Raw genomic sequence first — 19445 nt, forward strand, 5'->3', positions numbered from 1 at the left:
TCACCATCCCAAGTGTCAGTCAGTCACCACCCAAGTGTCAGTCAGTCAACCACCCAAGTGTCAGTCAGTCAGTCAGTCACCCAAGTGTCAGTCTGTCAGTCACCCAAGTGTCAGTAAGTCACCCAAGTGTCCGTCAGTCACCCAAGTGTCAGTCAGTCACCCACCCAAGTGTCAGTCAGTCACCGAAGTGTCAGTTAGTTAGTCACCCAAGTGTCAGTCAGTCAGTCACCCAAGTGTCAGTCAGTCAGTCACCCAAGTGTCAGTGAGTCACCTACCCAAGTGTCAGTCAGTCAGTCACCCAAGTGTCCGTCAGTCAGTCACTCAAGTGTCAGTCAGTCAGTCAGTCACCCAAGTGTCAGTGAGTCACCGACCCATGTGTCAGTGAGTCACCCACCCAAATGTCAGTCAGTCACCCACACAAGTGTCAGTCAGTCAGTCACCCAAGTGTCCATCAGTCAGTCACCCAAGTGTCAGTCAGTCACCCACCCAAGGGTCAGTCAGTCACCCACCCAAATGTCAGTGAGTCACCTAAACAAGTGTCAGTGAGTCACCTACCCAAGTGTCAGAGAGTAACCCACCCAAGTGTCAGTCAGTCAGTCACCCAAGTGTCAGTCAGTCAGTCACCCACCCAATTGTCAGTCAGTCAGTCACCCACCCAATTGTCAGTCAGTCAGTCACCCACCCAAGTGTCAGACAGTCAGTCAGTCACCCAAGTGTCAGTCAGTCACCCAAGTGTCAGTCAGTCAGTCACCCAAGTGTCAGTCAGTCACCCAAGTGTTAGTCTGTCAGTCACCCAAGTGTCAGTCAGTCACCCAAGTGTCCGTCAGTCACCCAAGTGTCAGTTAGTCAGTCACCCAAGTTTCAGTCAGTCAGTCACCCAAGTGTCAGTCAGTCAATCACCCACCCAAGTGTCAGTGAGTCACCCACCCAAGTGTCAGTCAGTCACCCACCCACCCAAGTGTCAGTCAGTCACCCACCCAAGTGTCAGTCAGTCGCCCCAGTGTCAGTCAGTCAGTCACCCAAGTGTCAGTCAGTCAGTCAGTCACCCAAGTGTCAGTCACTCACCCAAGTGTCAGTCTGTCAGTCACACAAGTGTCAGTCAGTCAGTCAGTCACCCAAGTGTCAGTCAGTCAGTCACCCAAGTGTCAGTCACCCAAGTGTCATTCAGTCACTCACCCAGGTATCAGTCAGTCACCCAAGTATCAGTCAGTCAGTCACCCACCCAGGTTCCAGTCACCCACCAAAGTGTCAGTCACCCACCCAAGTGTGAGACAGTCAGTCAGTCACCCAAGTGTCAGTCAGTCACCCAAGTGTCAGTCAGTCAGTCACCCAAGTGTCAGTCAGTCAGTCACCCAAGTGTCAGTCAGTCACCCAAGTGTCTGTCAGTCACCCAAGTGTCAGTCAGTCACCCACCCAAGAGTCAGTCAGTCAGTCAGTCACCCAAGTGTCAGTCAGTCAGTCACCCAAGTGTCAGTCAGTCACCCAAGTCTCAGTCTGTCAGTCACCCAAGTGTCAGTCAGTCAGTCACCCAAGTGTCAGTCAGTCACCCAAGTGTCAGTCAGTCACCCAAGTGTCCGTCAGTCACCCAAGTGTCCGTCAGTCACCCAAGTGTCAGTCAGTCACCCACCCAAGTGTCAGTCAGTCACCGAAGTGTCAGTTAGTTAGTCACCCAAGTGTCAGTCAGTCACCCAAGTGTCCGTCAGTCAGTCACCCAAGTGTCAGTCAGTCAGTCACCCAAGTGTCAGTGAGTCACCTACCCAAGTGTCAGTGAGTCACCCACCCAAATGTCAGTGAGTCACCCACCCAAGTGTCAGTCAGTCACCCAAGTGTCAGTCAGTCACCCACCCAAGGGTCAGTCAGTCACCCACCCAAATGTCAGTGAGTCACCTAAACAAGTGTCAGTGAGTCACCCACCCAAGTGTCAGAGAGTCACCCACCCAAGTGTCAGTCAGTCAGTCACCCAAAAGTCAGTCAGTCAGTCACCCAAGTGTCAGTCAGTCAGTCACCCACCCAAAGGTCAGTCAGTCACCCACCCAAGTGTCAGTGAGTCACCCACCCAAATGTCAGTGAGTCACCCACACAAGTGTCACTCAGTCAGTCACCCAAGTGTCCGTCAGTCAGTCACCCAAGTGTCAGTCAGTCACCCAAGTGTCAGTCAGTCACCCACCCAAGAGTCAGTCAGTCAGTCACCCAAGTGTCAGTCAGTCAGTCACCGAAGTGTCAGTTAGTCAGTCACCCAAGTGTCAGTCAGTCAGTCACCCACCCAAGTGTCAGTGAGTCACCCACCCAAGGGTCAGTGAGTCACCCACCCAAGTGTCAGTCAGTCAGTCACCCAAGTGTCAGTCAGTCACCCAAGTGTCAGTCACCCAAGTGTCAGTCAGTCAGTCACCCAAGTGTCAGTCACCCATCAAAATGTCAGTCAGTCACCCTCCCATGTGTCAGTCAGTCACCCTCCCAAGTGTCAGTCAGTCAGTCACCCAAGTGTCAGTTAGTCAGTCACCCAAGTTTAAGTCAGTCAGTCACCCAAGTGTCAGTCAGTCAATCACCCACCCAAGTGTCAGTGAGTCACCATCCCAAGTGTCAGTCAGTCACCACCCAAGTGTCAGTCAGTCACCCACCCAAGTGTCAGTCAGTCAGTCACCCAAGTGTCAGTCTGTCAGTCACCCAAGTGTCAGTCAGTCACCCAAGTGTCAGTCAGTCACCCAAGTGTCATTCAGTCACCCAAGTGTCCGTCAGTCACCCAAGTGTCAGTCAGTCACCCACCCAAGTGTCAGTCAGTCACCGAAGTGTCAGTTAGTTAGTCACCCGTCAGTCAGTCAGTCACCCAAGTGTCAGTCAGTCAGTCACCCAAGTGTCAGTCAGTCAGTCACCCAAGTGTCAGTGAGTCACCTACCCAAGTGTCAGTCAGTCAGTCACCCAAGTGTCCGTCAGTCAGTCACTCAAGTGTCAGTCAGTCAGTCACCCAAGTGTCAGTGAGTCACCGACCCAAATGTCAGTGAGTCACCCACACAAGTGTCAGTCAGTCAGTCACCCAAGTGTCCATCAGTCAGTCACCCAAGTGTCAGTCAGTCACCCACACAAGGGTCAGTAAGTCACCCACCCAAATGTCAGTGAGTCACCTAAACAAGTGTCAGTGAGTCACCCACCCAAGTGTCAGAGAGTAACCCACCCAAGTGTCAGTCAGTCAGTCACCCAAGTGTCAGTCAGTCAGTCACCCACCCAAGTGTCAGTGAGTCACCCACCCAAGTGTCAGTGAGTCACCCACCCAAGTGTCAGTCAGTCAGTCACTCAAGTGTCAGTCAGTCAGTCACCCACCCAAGTGTCAGACAGTCAGTCAGTCAGTCACCCAAGTGTCAGTCAGTCACCCAAGTGTCAGTCAGTCAGTCACCCAAGTGTCAGTCAGTCACCCACCCAAGAGTCAGTCAGTCAGTCACCCAAGTGTCAGTCAGTCAGTCAGTCACCCAAGTGTCAGTTAGTCAGTCACCCAAGTGTCAGTCAGTCACCCAAGTGTCAGTCTGTCAGTCACCCAAGTGTCAATCAGTCAGTCACCCACCCAAGTGTCAGTGAGTCACCCACCCAAGTGTCAGTCAGTCAGTCACTCAAGTGTCAGTCAGTCAGTCACCCACCCAAGTGTCAGTCAGTCAGTCACACACCCAAGTGTCAGTCAGTCACCCAAGTGTCAGTCAGTCAGTCACCCAAGTGTCAGTCAGTCACCCACCCAAGAGACAGTCAGTTAGCCACCCAAGTGTCAGTCAGTCAGTCAGTCACCCAAGTGTCAGTCTGTCAGTCACCCAAGTGTCAGTCAGTCAGTCACCCACCCAAGTGTCAGTGAGTCACCCACCCAAGTGTCAGTGAGTCACCCACCCAAGTGTCAGTCAGTCAGTCACTCAAGTGTCAGTCAGTCAGTCACCCACCCAAGTGTCAGTCAGTCAGTCACCCACCCAAGTGTCAGACAGTCAGTCACCCAAGTGTCAGTCAGTCACCCAAGTGTCAGTCAGTCAGTCACCCAAGTGTTAGTCAGTCACCCAAGTGTCAGTCAGTCACCCACCCAAGAGTCAGTCAGTCACTCAAGTGTCAGTCAGTCAGTCACCCACCCAAGTGTCAGACAGTCAGTCAGTCAGTCACCCAAGTGTCAGTCAGTCACCCAAGTGTCAGTCAGTCAGTCACCCAAGTGTCAGTCAGTCACCCAACCAAGAGACAGTCAGTTAGTCACCCAAGTGTCAGTCAGTCAGTCAGTCACCCAAGTGTCAGTCTGTCAGTCACCCAAGTGTCAGTCAGTCAGTCACCCAAGTGTCAGTCAGTCACCCAAGTGTCAGGTCAGTCACCCAAGTGTCCGTCAGTCACCCAAGTGTCAGTAAGTCACCCACCCAAGTGTCAGTCAGTCACCCAAGTGTCAGTCACCCATCAAAATGTCAGTCAGTCACCCTCCCATGTGTCAGTCAGTCACCCTCCCAAGTGTCAGTCAGTCAGTCACCCAAGTGTCAGTTAGTCAGTCACCCAAGTTTCAGTCAGTGAGTCACCCACCCAAGGGTCAGTCAGTCACCCACCCAAGTGTCAGTGAGTCACCCATCCAAATGTCAGTGAGTCACCCACACAAGTGTCAGTCAGTCAGCCACCCAAGTGTCAGTCAGTCACCAGAGTGTCAGTCAGTCACCCAAGTGTCAGTCAGTCAGTCACTCAAGTGTCAGTCACCCAAGTGTCAGTCAGTCACCCAAGTGTCCGTCAGTCACCCAAGTGTCAGTCAGTCACCCACCCAAGTGTCAGTCAGTCACCGAAGTGTCAGTTAGTTAGTCACCCGTCAGTCAGTCAGTCACCCAAGTGTCAGTCAGTCAGTCACCCAAGTGTCAGTCAGTCAGTCACCCAAGTGTCAGTGAGTCACCTACCCAAGTGTCAGTCAGTCAGTCACCCAAGTGTCCGTCAGTCAGTCACTCAAGTGTCAGTCAGTCAGTCACCCAAGTGTCAGTGAGTCACCGACCCAAGTGTCAGTGAGTCACCCACCCAAATGTCAGTGAGTCACCCACACAAGTGTCAGTCAGTCAGTCACCCAAGTGTCCATCAGTCAGTCACCCAAGTGTCAGTCAGTCACCCACACAAGGGTCAGTAAGTCACCCACCCAAATGTCAGTGAGTCACCTAAACAAGTGTCAGTGAGTCACCCACCCAAGTGTCAGTGAGTCACCCACCCAAGTGTCAGTGAGTCACCCACCCAAGTGTCAGTCAGTCAGTCAGTCACTCAAGTGTCAGTCAGTCAGTCACCCACCCAAGTGTCAGACAGTTAGTCAGTCAGTCACCCAAGTGTCAGTCAGTCACCCAAGTGTCAGTCAGTCAGTCACCCAAGTGTCAGTCAGTCACCCACCCAAGAGTCAGTCAGTCAGTCACCCAAGTGTCAGTCAGTCAGTCAGTCACCCAAGTGTCAGTTAGTCAGTCACCCAAGTGTCAGTCAGTCACCCAAGTGTCAGTCTGTCAGTCACCCAAGTGTCAATCAGTCAGTCACCCACCCAAGTGTCAGTGAGTCACCCACCCAAGTGTCAGTCAGTCAGTCACTCAAGTGTCAGTCAGTCAGTCACCCACCCAAGTGTCAGTCAGTCAGTCACACACCCAAGTGTCAGTCAGTCACCCAAGTGTCAGTCAGTCAGTCACCCAAGTGTCCGTCAGTCAGTCACTCAAGTGTCAGTCAGTCAGTCACCCAAGTGTCAGTGAGTCACCGACCCAAGTGTCAGTGAGTCACCCACCCAAATGTCAGTGAGTCACCCACACAAGTGTCAGTCAGTCAGTCACCCAAGTGTCCATCAGTCAGTCACCCAAGTGTCCATCAGTCAGTCACCCACACAAGGGTCAGTAAGTCACCCACCCAAATGTCAGTGAGTCACCTAAACAAGTGTCAGTGAGTCACCCACCCAAGTGTCAGAGAGTAACCCACCCAAGTGTCAGTCAGTCAGTCACCCAAGTGTCAGTCAGTCAGTCACCCACCCAAGTGTCAGTGAGTCACCCACCCAAGTGTCAGTGAGTCACCCACCCAAGTGTCAGTCAGTCAGTCAGTCACTCAAGTGTCAGTCAGTCAGTCACCCACCCAAGTGTCAGACAGTCAGTCAGTCAGTCACCCAAGTGTCAGTCAGTCACCCAAGTGTCAGTCAGTCAGTCACCCAAGTGTCAGTCAGTCACCCACCCAAGAGTCAGTCAGTCAGTCACCCAAGTGTCAGTCAGTCAGTCAGTCACCCAAGTGTCAGTTAGTCAGTCACCCAAGTGTCAGTCAGTCACCCAAGTGTCAGTCTGTCAGTCACCCAAGTGTCAATCAGTCAGTCACCCACCCAAGTGTCAGTGAGTCACCCACCCAAGTGTCAGTCAGTCAGTCACTCAAGTGTCAGTCAGTCAGTCACCCACCCAAGTGTCAGTCAGTCAGTCACACACCCAAGTGTCAGTCAGTCACCCAAGTGTCAGTCAGTCAGTCACCCAAGTGTCCGTCAGTCAGTCACTCAAGTGTCAGTCAGTCAGTCACCCAAGTGTCAGTGAGTCACCGACCCAAGTGTCAGTGAGTCACCCACCCAAATGTCAGTGAGTCACCCACACAAGTGTCAGTCAGTCAGTCACCCAAGTGTCCATCAGTCAGTCACCCAAGTGTCAGTCAGTCACCCACACAAGGGTCAGTAAGTCACCCACCCAAATGTCAGTGAGTCACCTAAACAAGTGTCAGTGAGTCACCCACCCAAGTGTCAGAGAGTAACCCACCCAAGTGTCAGTCAGTCACCCAAGTGTCAGTCAGTCAGTCACCCACCCAAGTGTCAGTGAGTCACCCACCCAAGTGTCAGTGAGTCACCCACCCAAGTGTCAGTCAGTCAGTCAGTCACTCAAGTGTCAGTCAGTCAGTCACCCACCCAAGTGTCAGACAGTCAGTCAGTCAGTCACCCAAGTGTCAGTCAGTCACCCAAGTGTCAGTCAGTCAGTCACCCAAGTGTCAGTCAGTCACCCACCCAAGAGTCAGTCAGTCAGTCACCCAAGTGTCAGTCAGTCAGTCAGTCACCCAAGTGTCAGTTAGTCAGTCACCCAAGTGTCAGTCAGTCACCCAAGTGTCAGTCTGTCAGTCACCCAAGTGTCAATCAGTCAGTCACCCACCCAAGTGTCAGTGAGTCACCCACCCAAGTGTCAGTCAGTCAGTCACTCAAGTGTCAGTCAGTCAGTCACCCACCCAAGTGTCAGTCAGTCAGTCACACACCCAAGTGTCAGTCAGTCACCCAAGTGTCAGTCAGTCAGTCACCCAAGTGTCAGTCAGTCACCCACCCAAGAGACAGTCAGTTAGCCACCCAAGTGTCAGTCAGTCAGTCAGTCACCCAAGTGTCAGTCTGTCAGTCACCCAAGTGTCAGTCAGTCAGTCACCCACCCAAGTGTCAGTGAGTCACCCACCCAAGTGTCAGTGAGTCACCCACCCAAGTGTCAGTCAGTCAGTCACTCAAGTGTCAGTCAGTCAGTCACCCACCCAAGTGTCAGTCAGTCAGTCACCCACCCAAGTGTCAGACAGTCAGTCACCCAAGTGTCAGTCAGTCACCCAAGTGTCAGTCAGTCAGTCACCCAAGTGTTAGTCAGTCACCCAAGTGTCAGTCAGTCACCCACCCAAGAGTCAGTCAGTCACTCAAGTGTCAGTCAGTCAGTCACCCACCCAAGTGTCAGACAGTCAGTCAGTCAGTCACCCAAGTGTCAGTCAGTCACCCAAGTGTCAGTCAGTCAGTCACCCAAGTGTCAGTCAGTCACCCAACCAAGAGACAGTCAGTTAGTCACCCAAGTGTCAGTCAGTCAGTCACCCAAGTGTCAGTCTGTCAGTCACCCAAGTGTCAGTCAGTCAGTCACCCAAGTGTCAGTCAGTCACCCAAGTGTCAGGTCAGTCACCCAAGTGTCCGTCAGTCACCCAAGTGTCAGTAAGTCACCCACCCAAGTGTCAGTCAGTCACCCAAGTGTCAGTCACCCATCAAAATGTCAGTCAGTCACCCTCCCATGTGTCAGTCAGTCACCCTCCCAAGTGTCAGTCAGTCAGTCACCCAAGTGTCAGTTAGTCAGTCACCCAAGTTTCAGTCAGTGAGTCACCCACCCAAGGGTCAGTCAGTCACCCACCCAAGTGTCAGTGAGTCACCCATCCAAATGTCAGTGAGTCACCCACACAAGTGTCAGTCAGTCAGCCACCCAAGTGTCAGTCAGTCACCAGAGTGTCAGTCAGTCACCCAAGTGTCAGTCAGTCAGTCACTCAAGTGTCAGTCACCCAAGTGTCAGTCAGTCACCCAAGTGTCAGTCAGTCACCTACCCAAGTGTCAGTCAGTCAGTCACCCAAGTGTCCGTCAGTCAGTCACCCAAGTGTCAGTCAGTCAGTCACCCAAGTGTCAGTCAGTCACCCAAGTGTCAGTCAGTCACCCAAGTGTCAGTCAGTCAGTCACCCAAGTGTCAGTCAGTCACCCAAGTGTCCGTCAGTCACCCAAGTGTCAGTCAGTTACACACCCAAGTGTCAGTCAGTCAGTCACCCACCCAATTGTCAGTCAGTCAGTCACCCACCCAAGTGTCAGACAGTCAGTCAGTCACCCAAGTGTCAGTCAGTCACCCAAGTGTCAGTCAGTCAGTCACCCAAGTGTCAGTCAGTCACCCAAGTGTTAGTCTGTCAGTCACCCAAGTGTCAGTCAGTCACCCAAGTGTCCGTCAGTCACCCAAGTGTCAGTTAGTCAGTCACCCAAGTTTCAGTCAGTCAGTCACCCAAGTGTCAGTCAGTCAATCACCCACCCAAGTGTCAGTGAGTCACCCACCCAAGTGTCAGTCAGTCACCCACCCACCCAAGTGTCAGTCAGTCACCCACCCAAGTGTCAGTCAGTCGCCCCAGTGTCAGTCAGTCAGTCACCCAAGTGTCAGTCAGTCAGTCAGTCACCCAAGTGTCAGTCACCCAAGTGTCATTCAGTCACTCACCCAGGTATCAGTCAGTCACCCAAGTATCAGTCAGTCAGTCACCCACCCAGGTTCCAGTCACCCACCAAAGTGTCAGTCACCCACCCAAGTGTGAGACAGTCAGTCAGTCAGTCACCCAAGTGTCAGTCAGTCACCCAAGTGTCAGTCAGTCAGTCACCCAAGTGTCAGTCAGTCAGTCACCCAAGTGTCAGTCAGTCACCCAAGTGTCTGTCAGTCACCCAAGTGTCAGTCAGTCACCCACCCAAGAGTCAGTCAGTCAGTCACCCAAGTGTCAGTCAGTCAGTCACCCAAGTGTCAGTCAGTCACCCAAGTCTCAGTCTGTCAGTCACCCAAGTGTCAGTCAGTCAGTCACCCAAGTGTCAGTCAGTCACCCAAGTGTCAGTCAGTCACCCAAGTGTCCGTCAGTCACCCAAGTGTCCGTCAGTCACCCAAGTGTCAGTCAGTCACCCACCCAAGTGTCAGTCAGTCACCGAAGTGTCAGTTAGTTAGTCACCCAAGTGTCAGTCAGTCAGTCACCCAAGTGTCCGTCAGTCAGTCACCCAAGTGTCAGTCAGTCAGTCACCCAAGTGTCAGTGAGTCACCTACCCAAGTGTCAGTGAGTCACCCACCCAAATGTCAGTGAGTCACCCACCCAAGTGTCAGTCAGTCACCCAAGTGTCAGTCAGTCACCCACCCAAGGGTCAGTCAGTCACCCACCCAAATGTCAGTGAGTCACCTAAACAAGTGTCAGTGAGTCACCCACCCAAGTGTCAGAGAGTCACCCACCCAAGTGTCAGTCAGTCAGTCACCCAAAAGTCAGTCAGTCAGTCACCCAAGTGTCAGTCAGTCAGTCACCCACCCAAAGGTCAGTCAGTCACCCACCCAAGTGTCAGTGAGTCACCCACCCAAATGTCAGTGAGTCACCCACACAAGTGTCAGTCAGTCAGTCACCCAAGTGTCCGTCAGTCAGTCACCCAAGTGTCAGTCAGTCACCCAAGTGTCAGTCAGTCACCCACCCAAGTGTCAGTCAGTCAGTCACCCAAGTGTCAGTGAGTCACCTACCCAAGTGTCAGTCAGTCAGTCACCCAAGTGTCCGTCAGTCAGTCACTCAAGTGTCAGTCAGTCAGTCAGTCACCCAAGTGTCAGTGAGTCACCGACCCATGTGTCAGTGAGTCACCCACCCAAATGTCAGTGAGTCACCCACACAAGTGTCAGTCAGTCAGTCACCCAAGTGTCCATCAGTCAGTCACCCAAGTGTCAGTCAGTCACCCACCCAAGGGTCAGTCAGTCACCCACCCAAATGTCAGTGAGTCACCTAAACAAGTGTCAGTGAGTCACCTACCCAAGTGTCAGAGAGTAACCCACCCAAGTGTCAGTCAGTCAGTCACCCAAGTGTCAGTCAGTCAGTCACCCACCCAAGGGTCAGTCAGTCACCCACCCAAGTGTCAGTCAGTCACCCAAGTGTCAGTCACCCATCAAAATGTCAGTCAGTCACCCTCCCATGTGTCAGTCAGTCACCCTCCCAAGTGTCAGTCAGTCAGTCACCCAAGTGTCAGTTAGTCAGTCACCCAAGTTTCAGTCAGTGAGTCACCCACCCAAGGGTCAGTCAGTCACCCACCCAAGTGCAGTGAGTCACCCATCCAAATGTCAGTGAGTCACCCACACAAGTGTCAGTCAGTCAGCCACCCAAGTGTCAGTCAGTCACCAGAGTGTCAGTCAGTCACCCAAGTGTCAGTCAGTCAGTCACTCAAGTGTCAGTCACCCAAGTGTCAGTCAGTCACCCAAGTGTCAGTCAGTCACCTACCCAAGTGTCAGTCAGTCAGTCACCCAAGTGTCCGTCAGTCAGTCACCCAAGTGTCAGTCAGTCAGTCACCCAAGTGTCAGTCAGTCACCCAAGTGTCAGTCAGTCACCCAAGTGTCAGTCAGTCAGTCACCCAAGTGTCAGTCAGTCACCCAAGTGTCAGTCAGTCACCCAAGTGTCCGTCAGTCACCCAAGTGTCAGTCAGTTACACACCCAAGTGTCAGTCAGTCAGTCACCCACCCAATTGTCAGTCAGTCAGTCACCCACCCAAGTGTCAGACAGTCAGTCAGTCACCCAAGTGTCAGTCAGTCACCCAAGTGTCAGTCAGTCAGTCACCCAAGTGTCAGTCAGTCACCCAAGTGTTAGTCTGTCAGTCACCCAAGTGTCAGTCAGTCACCCAAGTGTCCGTCAGTCACCCAAGTGTCAGTTAGTCAGTCACCCAAGTTTCAGTCAGTCAGTCACCCAAGTGTCAGTCAGTCAATCACCCACCCAAGTGTCAGTGAGTCACCCACCCAAGTGTCAGTCAGTCACCCACCCACCCAAGTGTCAGTCAGTCACCCACCCAAGTGTCAGTCAGTCGCCCCAGTGTCAGTCAGTCAGTCACCCAAGTGTCAGTCAGTCAGTCAGTCACCCAAGTGTCAGTCACCCAAGTGTCATTCAGTCACTCACCCAGGTATCAGTCAGTAACCCAAGTATCAGTCAGTCAGTCACCCACCCAGGTTCCAGTCACCCACCAAAGTGTCAGTCACCCACCCAAGTGTGAGACAGTCAGTCAGTCAGTCACCCAAGTGTCAGTCAGTCACCCAAGTGTCAGTCAGTCAGTCACCCAAGTGTCAGTCAGTCAGTCACCCAAGTGTCAGTCAGTCACCCAAGTGTCTGTCAGTCACCCAAGTGTCAGTCAGTCACCCACCCAAGAGTCAGTCAGTCAGTCACCCAAGTGTCAGTCAGTCAGTCACCCAAGTGTCAGTCAGTCACCCAAGTCTCAGTCTGTCAGTCACCCAAGTGTCAGTCAGCCAGTCACCCAAGTGTCAGTCAGTCACCCAAGTGTCAGTCAGTCACCCAAGTGTCCGTCAGTCACCCAAGTGTCCGTCAGTCACCCAAGTGTCAGTCAGTCACCCACCCAAGTGTCAGTCAGTCACCGAAGTGTCAGTTAGTTAGTCACCCAAGTGTCAGTCAGTCAGTCACCCAAGTGTCCGTCAGTCAGTCACCCAAGTGTCAGTCAGTCAGTCACCCAAGTGTCAGTGAGTCACCTACCCAAGTGTCAGTGAGTCACCCACCCAAATGTCAGTGAGTCACCCACCCAAGTGTCAGTCAGTCACCCAAGTGTCAGTCAGTCACCCACCCAAGGGTCAGTCAGTCACCCACCCAAATGTCAGTGAGTCACCTAAACAAGTGTCAGTGAGTCACCCACCCAAGTGTCAGAGAGTCACCCACCCAAGTGTCAGTCAGTCAGTCACCCAAAAGTCAGTCAGTCAGTCACCCAAGTGTCAGTCAGTCAGTCACCCACCCAAAGGTCAGTCAGTCACCCACCCAAGTGTCAGTGAGTCACCCACCCAAATGTCAGTGAGTCACCCACACAAGTGTCAGTCAGTCAGTCACCCAAGTGTCCGTCAGTCAGTCACCCAAGTGTCAGTCAGTCACCCAAGTGTCAGTCAGTCACCCACCCAAGTGTCAGTCAGTCAGTCACCCAAGTGTCAGTGAGTCACCTACCCAAGTGTCAGTCAGTCAGTCACCCAAGTGTCCGTCAGTCAGTCACTCAAGTGTCAGTCAGTCAGTCAGTCACCCAAGTGTCAGTGAGTCACCGACCCATGTGTCAGTGAGTCACCCACCCAAATGTCAGTGAGTCACCCACACAAGTGTCAGTCAGTCAGTCACCCAAGTGTCCATCAGTCAGTCACCCAAGTGTCAGTCAGTCACCCACCCAAGGGTCAGTCAGTCACCCACCCAAATGTCAGTGAGTCACCTAAACAAGTGTCAGTGAGTCACCTACCCAAGTGTCAGAGAGTAACCCACCCAAGTGTCAGTCAGTCAGTCACCCAAGTGTCAGTCAGTCAGTCACCCACCCAAGGGTCAGTCAGTCACCCACCCAAGTGTCAGTCAGTCACCCAAGTGTCAGTCACCCATCAAAATGTCAGTCAGTCACCCTCCCATGTGTCAGTCAGTCACCCTCCCAAGTGTCAGTCAGTCAGTCACCCAAGTGTCAGTTAGTCAGTCACCCAAGTTTCAGTCAGTGAGTCACCCACCCAAGGGTCAGTCAGTCACCCACCCAAGTGCAGTGAGTCACCCATCCAAATGTCAGTGAGTCACCCACACAAGTGTCAGTCAGTCAGCCACCCAAGTGTCAGTCAGTCACCAGAGTGTCAGTCAGTCACCCAAGTGTCAGTCAGTCAGTCACTCAAGTGTCAGTCACCCAAGTGTCAGTCAGTCACCCAAGTGTCAGTCAGTCACCTACCCAAGTGTCAGTCAGTCAGTCACCCAAGTGTCCGTCAGTCAGTCACCCAAGTGTCAGTCAGTCAGTCACCCAAGTGTCAGTCAGTCACCCAAGTGTCAGTCAGTCACCCAAGTGTCAGTCAGTCAGTCACCCAAGTGTCAGTCAGTCACCCAAGTGTCAGTCAGTCACCCAAGTGTCCGTCAGTCACCCAAGTGTCAGTCAGTTACACACCCAAGTGTCAGTCAGTCAGTCACCCACCCAATTGTCAGTCAGTCAGTCACCCACCCAAGTGTCAGACAGTCAGTCAGTCACCCAAGTGTCAGTCAGTCACCCAAGTGTCAGTCAGTCAGTCACCCAAGTGTCAGTCAGTCACCCAAGTGTTAGTCTGTCAGTCACCCAAGTGTCAGTCAGTCACCCAAGTGTCCGTCAGTCACCCAAGTGTCAGTTAGTCAGTCACCCAAGTTTCAGTCAGTCAGTCACCCAAGTGTCAGTCAGTCAATCACCCACCCAAGTGTCAGTGAGTCACCCACCCAAGTGTCAGTCAGTCACCCACCCACCCAAGTGTCAGTCAGTCACCCACCCAAGTGTCAGTCAGTCGCCCCAGTGTCAGTCAGTCAGTCACCCAAGTGTCAGTCAGTCAGTCAGTCACCCAAGTGTCAGTCACCCAAGTGTCATTCAGTCACTCACCCAGGTATCAGTCAGTCACCCAAGTATCAGTCAGTCAGTCACCCACCCAGGTTCCAGTCACCCACCAAAGTGTCAGTCACCCACCCAAGTGTGAGACAGTCAGTCAGTCAGTCACCCAAGTGTCAGTCAGTCACCCAAGTGTCAGTCAGTCAGTCACCCAAGTGTCAGTCAGTCAGTCACCCAAGTGTCAGTCAGTCACCCAAGTGTCTGTCAGTCACCCAAGTGTCAGTCAGTCACCCACCCAAGAGTCAGTCAGTCAGTCACCCAAGTGTCAGTCAGTCAGTCACCCAAGTGTCAGTCAGTCACCCAAGTCTCAGTCTGTCAGTCACCCAAGTGTCAGTCAGTCAGTCACCCAAGTGTCAGTCAGTCACCCAAGTGTCAGTCAGTCACCCAAGTGTCCGTCAGTCACCCAAGTGTCCGTCAGTCACCCAAGTGTCAGTCAGTCACCCACCCAAGTGTCAGTCAGTCACCGAAGTGTCAGTTAGTTAGTCACCCAAGTGTCAGTCAGTCAGTCACCCAAGTGTCCGTCAGTCAGTCACCCAAGTGTCAGTCAGTCAGTCACCCAAGTGTCAGTGAGTCACCTACCCAAGTGTCAGTGAGTCACCCACCCAAATGTCAGTGAGTCACCCACCCAAGTGTCAGTCAGTCACCCAAGTGTCAGTCAGTCACCCACCCAAGGGTCAGTCAGTCACCCACCCAAATGTCAGTGAGTCACCTAAACAAGTGTCAGTGAGTCACCCACCCAAGTGTCAGAGAGTCACCCACCCAAGTGTCAGTCAGTCAGTCACCCAAAAGTCAGTCAGTCAGTCACCCAAGTGTCAGTCAGTCAGTCACCCACCCAAAGGTCAGTCAGTCACCCACCCAAGTGTCAGTGAGTCACCCACCCAAATGTCAGTGAGTCACCCACACAAGTGTCAGTCAGTCAGTCACCCAAGTGTCCGTCAGTCAGTCACCCAAGTGTCAGTCAGTCACCCAAGTGTCAGTCAGTCACCCACCCAAGTGTCAGTCAGTCAGTCACCCAAGTGTCAGTGAGTCACCTACCCAAGTGTCAGTCAGTCAGTCACCCAAGTGTCCGTCAGTCAGTCACTCAAGTGTCAGTCAGTCAGTCAGTCACCCAAGTGTCAGTGAGTCACCGACCCATGTGTCAGTGAGTCACCCACCCAAATGTCAGTGAGTCACCCACACAAGTGTCAGTCAGTCAGTCACCCAAGTGTCCATCAGTCAGTCACCCAAGTGTCAGTCAGTCACCCACCCAAGGGTCAGTCAGTCACCCACCCAAATGTCAGTGAGTCACCTAAACAAGTGTCAGTGAGTCACCTACCCAAGTGTCAGAGAGTAACCCACCCAAGTGTCAGTCAGTCAGTCACCCAAGTGTCAGTCAGTCAGTCACCCACCCAATTGTCAGTCAGTCAGTCACCCACCCAATTGTCAGTCAGTCAGTCACCCACCCAAGTGTCAGACAGTCAGTCAGTCACCCAAGTGTCAGTCAGTCACCCAAGTGTCAGTCAGTCAGTCACCCAAGTGTCAGTCAGTCACCCAAGTGTTAGTCTGTCAGTCACCCAAGTGTCAGTCAGTCACCCAAGTGTCCGTCAGTCACCCAAGTGTCAGTTAGTCAGTCACCCAAGTTTCAGTCAGTCAGTCACCCAAGTGTCAGTCAGTCAATCACCCACCCAAGTGTCAGTGAGTCACCCACCCAAGTGTCAGTCAGTCACCCACCCACCCAAGTGTCAGTCAGTCACCCACCCAAGTGTCAGTCAGTCGCCCCAGTGTCAGTCAGTCAGTCACCCAAGTGTCAGTCAGTCAGTCAGTCACCCAAGTGTCAGTCACTCACCCAAGTGTCAGTCTGTCAGTCACACAAGTGTCAGTCAGTCAGTCAGTCACCCAAGTGTCAGTCAGTCAGTCACCCAAGTGTCAGTCACCCAAGTGTCATTCAGTCACTCACCCAGGTATCAGTCAGTCACCCAAGTATCAGTCAGTCAGTCACCCACCCAGGTTCCAGTCACCCACCAAAGTGTCAGTCACCCACCCAAGTGTGAGACAGTCAGTCAGTCACCCAAGTGTCAGTCAGTCACTCAAGTGTCAGTCAGTCAGTCACCCAAGTGTCAGTCAGTCAGTCACCCAAGTGTCAGTCAGTCACCCAAGTGTCTGTCAGTCACCCAAGTGTCAGTCAGTCACCCACCCAAGAGTCAGTCAGTCAGTCAGTCACCCAAGTGTCAGTCAGTCAGTCACCCAAGTGTCAGTCAGTCACCCAAGTCTCAGTCTGTCAGTCACCCAAGTGTCAGTCAGTCAGTCACCCAAGTGTCAGTCAGTCACCCAAGTGTCAGTCAGTCACCCAAGTGTCCGTCAGTCACCCAAGTGTCCGTCAGTCACCCAAGTGTCAGTCAGTCACCCACCCAAGTGTCAGTCAGTCACCGAAGTGTCAGTTAGTTAGTCACCCAAGTGTCAGTCAGTCAGTCACCCAAGTGTCCGTCAGTCAGTCACCCAAGTGTCAGTCAGTCAGTCACCCAAGTGTCAGTGAGTCACCTACCCAAGTGTCAGTGAGTCACCCACCCAAATGTCAGTGAGTCACCCACCCAAGTGTCAGTCAGTCACCCAAGTGTCAGTCAGTCACCCACCCAAGGGTCAGTCAGTCACCCACCCAAATGTCAGTGAGTCACCTAAACAAGTGTCAGTGAGTCACCCACCCAAGTGTCAGAGAGTCACCCACCCAAGTGTCAGTCAGTCAGTCACCCAAAAGTCAGTCAGTCAGTCACCCAAGTGTCAGTCAGTCAGTCACCCACCCAAAGGTCAGTCAGTCACCCACCCAAGTGTCAGTGAGTCACCCACCCAAATGTCAGTGAGTCACCCACACAAGTGTCAGTCAGTCACCCAAGTGTCCGTCAGTCAGTCACCCAAGTGTCAGTCAGTCACCCAAGTGTCAGTCAGTCACCCACCCAAGAGTCAGTCAGTCAGTCACCCAAGTGTCAGTCAGTCAGTCACCGAAGTGTCAGTTAGTCAGTCACCCAAGTGTCAGTCAGTCAGTCACCCACCCAAGTGTCAGTGAGTCACCCACCCAAGGGTCAGTGAGTCACCCACCCAAGTGTCAGTCAGTCAGTCACCCAAGTGTCAGTCAGTCACCCAAGTGTCAGTCACCCAAGTGTCAGTCAGTCAGTCACCCAAGTGTCAGTCACCCATCAAAATGTCAGTCAGTCACCCTCCCATGTGTCAGTCAGTCACCCTCCCAAGTGTCAGTCAGTCAGTCACCCAAGTGTCAGTTAGTCAGTCACCCAAGTTTAAGTCAGTCAGTCACCCAAGTGTCAGTCAGTCAATCACCCACCCAAGTGTCAGTGAGTCACCATCCCAAGTGTCAGTCAGTCACCACCCAAGTGTCAGTCAGTCACCCACCCAAGTGTCAGTCAGTCAGTCACCCAAGTGTCAGTCTGTCAGTCACCCAAGTGTCAGTCAGTCACCCAAGTGTCAGTCAGTCACCCAAGTGTCATTCAGTCACCCAAGTGTCCGTCAGTCACCCAAGTGTCAGTCAGTCACCCACCCAAGTGTCAGTCAGTCACCGAAGTGTCAGTTAGTTAGTCACCCGTCAGTCAGTCAGTCACCCAAGTGTCAGTCAGTCAGTCACCCAAGTGTCAGTCAGTCAGTCACCCAAGTGTCAGTGAGTCACCTACCCAAGTGTCAGTCAGTCAGTCACCCAAGTGTCCGTCAGTCAGTCACTCAAGTGTCAGTCAGTCAGTCACCCAAGTGTCAGTGAGTCACCGACCCAAGTGTCAGTGAGTCACCCACCCAAATGTCAGTGAGTCACCCACACAAGTGTCAGTCAGTCAGTCACCCAAGTGTCCATCAGTCAGTCACCCAAGTGTCAGTCAGTCACCCACACAAGGGTCAGTAAGTCACCCACCCAAATGTCAGTGAGTCACCTAAACAAGTGTCAGTGAGTCACCCACCCAAGTGTCAGAGAGTAACCCACCCAAGTGTCAGTCAGTCAGTCACCCAAGTGTCAGTCAGTCAGTCACCCACCCAAGTGTCAGTGAGTCACCCACCCAAGTGTCAGTGAGTCACCCACCCAAGTGTCAGTCAGTCAGTCAGTCACTCAAGTGTCAGTCAGTCAGTCACCCACCCAAGTGTCAGACAGTCAGTCAGTCAGTCACCCAAGTGTCAGTCAGTCACCCAAGTGTCAGTCAGTCAGTCACCCAAGTGTCAGTCAGTCACCCACCCAAGAGTCAGTCAGTCAGTCACCCAAGTGTCAGTCAGTCAGTCAGTCACCCAAGTGTCAGTTAGTCAGTCACCCAAGTGTCAGTCAGTCACTCAAGTGTCAGTCTGTCAGTCACCCAAGTGTCAATCAGTCAGTCACCCACCCAAGTGTCAGTGAGTCACCCACCCAAGTGTCAGTCAGTTAGTCACTCAAGTGTCAGTCAGTCAGTCACCCACCCAAGTGTCAGTCAGTCAGTCACACACCCAAGTGTCAGTCAGTCACCCAAGTGTCAGTCAGTCAGTCACCCAAGTGTCAGTCAGTCACCCACCCAAGAGACAGTCAGTTAGCCACCCAAGTGTCAGTCAGTCAGTCAGTCACCCAAGTGTCAGTCTGTCAGTCACCCAAGTGTCAGTCAGTCAGTCACCCACCCAAGTGTCAGTGAGTCACCCACCCAAGTGTCAGTGAGTCACCCACCCAAGTGTCAGTCAGTCAGTCACTCAAGTGTCAGTCAGTCAGTCACCCACCCAAGTGTCAGTCAGTCAGTCACCCACCCAAGTGTCAGACAGTCAGTCACCCAAGTGTCAGTCAGTCACCCAAGTGTCAGTCAGTCAGTCACCCAAGTGTTAGTCAGTCACCCAAGTGTCAGTCAGTCACCCACCCAAGAGTCAGTCAGTCACTCAAGTGTCAGTCAGTCAGTCACCCACCCAAGTGTCAGACAGTCAGTCAGTCAGTCACCCAAGTGTCAGTCAGTCAGTCACCCAAGTGTCAGTCAGTCAGTCACCCAAGTGTCAGTCAGTCACCCAACCAAGAGACAGTCAGTTAGTCACCCAAGTGTCAGTCAGTCAGTCAGTCACCCAAGTGTCAGTCTGTCAGTCACCCAAGTGTCAGTCAGTCAGTCACCCAAGTGTCAGTCAGTCACCCAAGTGTCAGGTCAGTCACCCAAGTGTCCGTCAGTCACCCAAGTGTCAGTAAGTCACCCACCCAAGTGTCAGTCAGTCACCCAAGTGTCAGTCACCCATCAAAATGTCAGTCAGTCACCCTCCCATGTGTCAGTCAGTCACCCTCCCAAGTGTCAGTCAGTCAGTCACCCAAGTGTCAGTTAGTCAGTCACCCAAGTTTCAGTCAGTGAGTCACCCACCCAAGTGTCAGTCAGTCACCAGAGTGTCAGTCAGTCACCCAAGTGTCAGTCAGTCAGTCACTCAAGTGTCAGTCACCCAAGTGTCAGTCAGTCACCCAAGTGTCAGTCAGTCACCCAAGTGTCAGTCAGTCAGTCACCCAAGTGTCAGTCTGTCAGTCACCCAAGTGTCAGTCAGTCAGTCACCCAAGTGTCAGTCAGTCACCCAAGTGTCAGTCAGTCACCCAAGTGTCAGTCAGTCAGTCACCCAAGTGTCAGTCAGTCACCCAAGTGTCAGTCAGTCACCCAAGTGTCCG

The sequence above is a fragment of the Ascaphus truei genome, chromosome 2 (genome assembly GCF_040206685.1).
Source record: "Ascaphus truei isolate aAscTru1 chromosome 2, aAscTru1.hap1, whole genome shotgun sequence".
Lineage (NCBI taxonomy): Eukaryota > Metazoa > Chordata > Amphibia > Anura > Ascaphidae > Ascaphus > Ascaphus truei.